Genomic DNA, 6301 nt, shown 5'->3' with positions numbered 1-6301 from the left:
GGCTTGGCAGGGCTCAGCCCAGAGCCCAGGCTGGGGCAATGTTCTCTGCAGGGACTCACACGGCCCCAGTGCCTGAGTCACCCCTTTGTTCTCCGGCTGCCCTGGGGCAGAGGGTTGCGTGCAGGCCCGTGGCTTGTTTGGTATCCATGTTATACAGTTTACTCTGTTTATTTTGGAAAGGGCAGGTCAAAGCAATGGGCCTGCCCTTGGAGCAGCGGGTGAGGAGTTTGGGATGGGCCTTGGTTCCTGGGGGAGTTCATGCCACAGTCTCTGGCAGCCCCCCAAGGAAGTTTCTGCCCCCACCTCCCTGATGAGCTTTTCCCTTGCTGTTGAGGGCTCTGCTGTGCCAGAGGGGTGAATTTTCAACCAGGGCCTTCGTCCCAGAGCTTTAGGCACTTTTAGCTACGCAGGGCCCAGGCCGCGGAGCGTCTTGCCGATTAGGACAAAGGTCTGGGCCCTAGACTGGGTATTGTGTGGAAGCCAGTGCAGAGAGCGGAGGGCAGGGCTGATGTGCCCAAGGCAGCTGGTGTTGCTGGGGGGATGGGCAGCAGTGCTCTGTACTAGTGGAGTCTCCTGCCTGCCTGCGAATATTGCACTGTGCAATCCCGCCCAGAGGTGATGTGGGCTCGTTGTACTGTTTTAAAGCAGGGGGTGGGGGTAATGGGGAAGCTGAGTTCTCCTCCCAGCTTTGCCGCTGGCTGCTCCCTGGGCGACCTTGGCTGGGTTACTTCCCCCTTCTTTGGCTCCGCTCTCCCCCTCGCCTGAGCCACCTCTGCAAAATGCTTGAATGCTGAGGATGGTTCCCCTGGTGTCTCAGGGAGAAATCTCCTCTCTTTGGTGGCCACAGGATGCCAGGGTATATGGCTGCTAGTCAGTCTGGCACAGTGTATTTCGGATCCGGCAAGCTTTCCTTTTTATAAATTATAGTCTGGAGATACTGCTGTCTGGAGCCATAGTCCCCAGAGGATGTTAGGGGACAGGCTGCTCTGACTCTGCGGAACTAGCGCCGTCTGTCGTGTTAGCGTGAAAGTGCTAAGAATATCTGCATGGATCTTGCTGGCCATGAGTCAGTCCAAGAATGTTTGTAAATCTATTTCTATAACGTATCAAGTTTAACTAAACCAATGCTTGATCCTGTGCGCCTAAGTGTATCCCGAGCTGTTGTATTCCACTTTCCATCAGTGGCTCTCAAAACCTTTCATGGAGGAGGGCAGTATCGTTATCCCTATTTTACAAATGGGGAAACTGAGGCACAAGGTGGGGAAGTGACTAGCCCCAGGTGTTCCAGCAGGTGAGTGGTAGAGCCAGGATCAGAGCCTGGGCCAGTGACAGCCCCGGTCTCCTGGCTCCTAGGCCAGTCTTCTAGCCATTAGACCCCACTGCCTCCCCAAGGGTCCATTTTGCACCTTTGTAATCACAGGTTCTGACAGACACACTGGGCACTTGATACAGATTTGAAGTTTAAGTAGTTGGACCTGGACCCTGCAAATACTTATTCAGGTGTTGACCTTAGTGCATGTGAGTCATTCCATTCCTCATGAGTGTGTGCAGGATCAGAGCACAAAGGCTACATGCCACCCTGCTACCCCAGCGATTTCACTGCAATAGCTCTGCCTTGACAGGGCAGAACTTGGCCTGTGGTTGCTGTTCTGGGGCTCTCAGCAGAGTGAGCCCCAACTTTTGAGCCTCCCCCAATTGGTACTGTGCTCATCTTACAGCTCTGCAGTTTTGACTCCCCAGCACAGAATGATCAGTGCCTTTGAAAAATTAAAACCCTCTACCACAGCCTGGTGCACCCTAATCAACAGGCTGGTGACTCAGTCACTGGATGTGAGTAAACTAGCTGATGGTTTCCTCCCTCAGAGAAACGAAAGTTATCCTGCCTCAGGAGAAGGGCGGGGAAAGGGGCAGCAGAGAAGAGGCCAGCCAGCAGATCCCTTCGCTTGCAGGCTGATTTTGTGCCTAGGGAGAGGGCAGGGGCAGCAGGTTTGTAGAAATTTTGGTGGTGCCCAGAATGCCCAGAGCCTGCCCCCCCACCTGCCTAAGGCTCTGGGAGGGAGTTTGGGTGTGGGGAGGAGGTCTGGGGTGCAGGCCCTGGGCTGGGGATTGGGGTGCAGGAGGGGTGCAGGCTCTGGGATGGACGTTGGGTGCTGGATTCAGGCTCCAGGCTGGGGCAGGGGGTGAGGGGTGCAGGCTCTGGGATGGGATGGGGGGGTGGTAAGGGGGAGGAGGTGCAGGCTCTAGGAGTGAGTTTGGGGGCAGGAGAGGGTGTTTGGGAAGGGGTGGGGGGATGCAGGCTCTGGGAGGGAGTTTGGGGGCAGGAGGGGGTGCAGCGCTTACCTGGGGCTCCTAAGCAAGGTGGGTCGGGGATCTCCACGCACCGCCCCCCCCCAGGCACCGCCCCTGCAGCTTCCCATTGGCCGCAGGGGCACTTGGGGTGGGAGCAGCAGGGAGACCCAGACCCCTGCCCCAGGCCGGCAGCCCGGTGGAGCGAGCAGGCAACAGCTGCTCCGCTCTGGACCGGTGGTGGGTGGGGGCCCCAGGCAGTTTTAAATCGCGCAGGAGGGAGACCCGGCCTCAGACAGTGCTGGAGCCAGGCCGGGCCAGGGATATTCCTGCTGCCCAGGCACAGAGAATTCCCCGCCTATGGGAGAGGGGTGTGTAAAGAATGGGCTATTCTTCAGGGTGAACAGTTATTACCTTGTTAGTTGCTATTTTCTTCCATGGAGCATTCTGGGAAAGGCAGCCAGGTTAGGGAGGACAGAGGAGAGATTGATCGAGCCCACTGCATACACCAGGGAAGGCTGGCCTTGTGGAGAAGGCATTTTTTCTGGGAGCTAAGGGTCATATGCCCAACTCTGTCAATTGTTCACAGTGATATCTTGGGCAAGTTCCTTTGCCGTTCTGTGCCTCAGTTTCCTACTTGTACACCAGGGACATGGTACTTCCCTGCCCCAGAGAGAGTCGGGGGTGTGGATAAGGCTCAGATACTACTGGAAGATTGTAAAATATTCAGATTTCTAGGCAAACTATTGTAGGTCCCCATGCATTGGGTGTAATGCCATTTATTCCTTTGCAGGAGTCACTGGAGGAAAAGTCTTTAGGGGAGCACTGTAAACTCCCAGTAAGTGGGAGAGGGCCGGTGGGCTCATGGGTCAGCAAAGGGAGTGATTTAGAGAGGCTCTGTTGCTGAAGGTTTGTTATGACTATGTCTCTCCATAAACTGGCTTGTGTGTAACTGATTCGCTCTTGTAGGTGTGGTTTTGGGTTTAACTCAGGTTATGACTTGATTAGCACTAGCCCTTTCCTCTCCCTCGCTGCCTCTGAGATTTCCCAGCAGTGGCAATGGTAAGACAGGGGTCCAGGTGGTCCCTAGCACTGCCGCTGAAAGCTGTTCTGAGAAATTTTCTCACAACACGAGCCTGCTGGAATAGAACCTTACTGTACAGGAAGCAGGACTAACTTCTGACAGCCCCAGAATGACCCAACCCAGGTTACTGTCATCAAAGTGCACAGCACTGGCATTCATCTACTTGATTAGAAAGGGAATACGCGGGCAGGGGGTTATGGGACCATCAGAGCAATGCAAGGAAGGAATGCTGAGTGTTAATGGGTTCACTGAGAACACTTTGAAGTTCAGCACCTTCCACCCAACCATCTCAACTGCTTTGCTAACATTGTGACAACGGAGATACTGGCCTACCATTTATGCAAACATCTTTACCTTTGTCCTCCCAACCCACATATGGTTTACTCAACTGCTGCATATTGTCTCAGTCTAAGGCTTTGCCTATTTTACAAGTGGCACCAGTTTAACTAACAATGGATTTTGGACTTGTCTACCTAAGGAGTTGTTTGTGATTAACTCCATGTGTGGATACCCTTATTCTGGAACAAAAGTGCTTTTTGTTCCTGTTTAGCTTAACCCACTTATGCTTTCAAAGACTGTCCACACATGGAATTCTTCAGGAACAGCGACTGCACTTTAAATTCACTCCTCATTAACTTTCAAGTGTAGACAAGCCCATAGATAAAGTAGTGCAAACCTCCTCTATGGAGACTTTTACATCAATTTAAATGTGGGTTATACTGAGTTAGAACAAGCAGATTCCTTACAATCCTTAATTAAATCAATTACACCAGTTTTTCTATTTTTTTTTAATCCATTCTAGTTAAGCAGGTAACACTGACAAGGCCCTAGATTGTGAGCGCACTAGTACAGGGAGTGCCTGTTGCTTATTTGAACAGTGCATTGTCCAGTGAGGTTTTGATCAGGTCCTTAGATGCTACTGCAATAAGATGATTGAGCGTCAATATACCCCTCTGAGATTGTTGGTAAGCTTCCATTGTTTGTTTTAAAAATTAGGGAAATGGAGGCAGAACAAGGAAACAATTTACCCAAAGTCACCCAGGAGAGCAGTGGCAGAGCTAGGAACAGAACCCAGAACTCTTGCTCACAGCACACTCTCAAGTTACTGTCAATCACATTTTGATAGAGATGACAAGGTGAGTGAGGTAATATATTTTATTGTGGTGGTGCCCAACTTTATTACAAAGGTGGGCCACATAAACTTAAGCACAACCTTGTGTGGGTCAAACAGATTATCTATCGGGGGCTGACAGCCCGAGCCCTGCTGTGGGTCTTATAAAATGCTCTGGTGGGCCCTGTATGGCCCACGGGCTGTAGGTTGGGCATCACCTATTTTACTGGACCAACTTCGGTTGATGAAAGAGACAAGCTTTCCCAGCATCCTACTGTATATTGTGTTGGCATACATTCTTAAAGTGCAGTACATTAAGGCTTATACTGAAAAGAGAGAGGATTAGAAAATACTGTGCACATATAACCTGATTGAGTTAATGGCACAATTTTAACCATTTGGAATTCCCTGACACAAATGTTTGATCTTGAAACATTAATGCTGGTGGTTATCTTCACATGTAGTTTGAAGGTTATTTAAAAGGGAAAATCTGGAGGTAACCGACTTACACAATTCACTTGCAATGGATATGCCAACAGACCTTAAAACAACCAATTAGTGTGCAGATACGCACAATGTGTATTATTCCTTTTTGTACCATAATGTATCTGACAGAACCCTGATTGTTCCCAGGAGTTAGCTATAGCCGTGATACACTAGCACATGAGTTATTGAGAGTTCGGTGGATACCATATAACATATCAAGGTACTACAGGGACAGACGGTATAAGCCCCATGTGCAATATTGGAATAGGTGAGGTTGTTTTGCAGTCCTCACAGGCACATGAATATCGCAGCTTTCAGTTCAGGACTCCAATTCTAAGCTGGTTTATATGAGATGGTGGAAAAATTGCGGGTAGCCTAGTGTATAGTACTGCTCACACTGTTGCTACCCCAAACTACTCATGTTGGAATATGCATCATTACAGCAGGATGCAGAGCGGAGTTCCTGGAGCAGTTAGCTGTATTTTGATTAGGCATAAATATCAGATCATAAAGGACAGACACGAGTAGCTTTAGAACAAAAACTGGTGTATTTCTACCAGAGTAGATGACACACAGGATGTGTGAGGGATGAATACATAGATATTCTGAATGGCAAATACAAATATATTTTATTCTGACAAAACTTCTCACAAAGAATGGGACACTGACACTCTTATTTTGTGGTATTGCGGAGCAAAACTGATGTTTCAGGCACAACCCGCCACTTTTTCTTTGCATTTTTAAAAATAGGAAGACCCCAGCCAGTTTAAAAAAAGACCTTGGGAAAGGGGTAAGGACAACGAAGTGTAAACGAAGCAGAGTTAATTAGCTGTACAGAGTTCATTTAGCAGTGCATCCACGTTCTGGTTTCTTAGGCCATGTCTACACGAGCTAGCGTACCGACTGAGCTGTGCCAATCGGTACGATTGTGTAAGATCGCTCGGGTAGCCGCTCTATGCCAATGGGAGAGAGCTCTCCTGTCGACATAATTAAACTACCTCAAACAAGTGGCGCTAGCTATGTTGGCGGGAGACCATCTCCAGCCAACATAGCGTTATCCACACAGGCGCTTCCGTCGGGGTAACTTATGTAGCTCAGGGTGTGGTTTTTATTCACACCCATGAGTGACATCAGTTATACTGACAAAAGTGCTAGTGTAGACATGGCCTTAGAGAGAGAAAATGTACTTCTCTCTTTCAGGGGAAGCTGCTTCTCAATCACTCAGCTGTTTTCTGTGATGTGAAAAATGGAATAATTTAGAGCAAGTTAATTAATCCCAGTGTTCCAAGTATAGCAAGAAACTGGCCCCAACAGAAAGACCACGACTGCGAGTG

This window comes from Emys orbicularis, chromosome 4 (assembly GCF_028017835.1).
Source record: "Emys orbicularis isolate rEmyOrb1 chromosome 4, rEmyOrb1.hap1, whole genome shotgun sequence".
Taxonomy (NCBI): Eukaryota; Metazoa; Chordata; order Testudines; family Emydidae; genus Emys; species Emys orbicularis.
The sequence above is the reverse complement of the archived record's forward strand: the minus strand, read 5'-3'. Positions refer to the sequence as shown.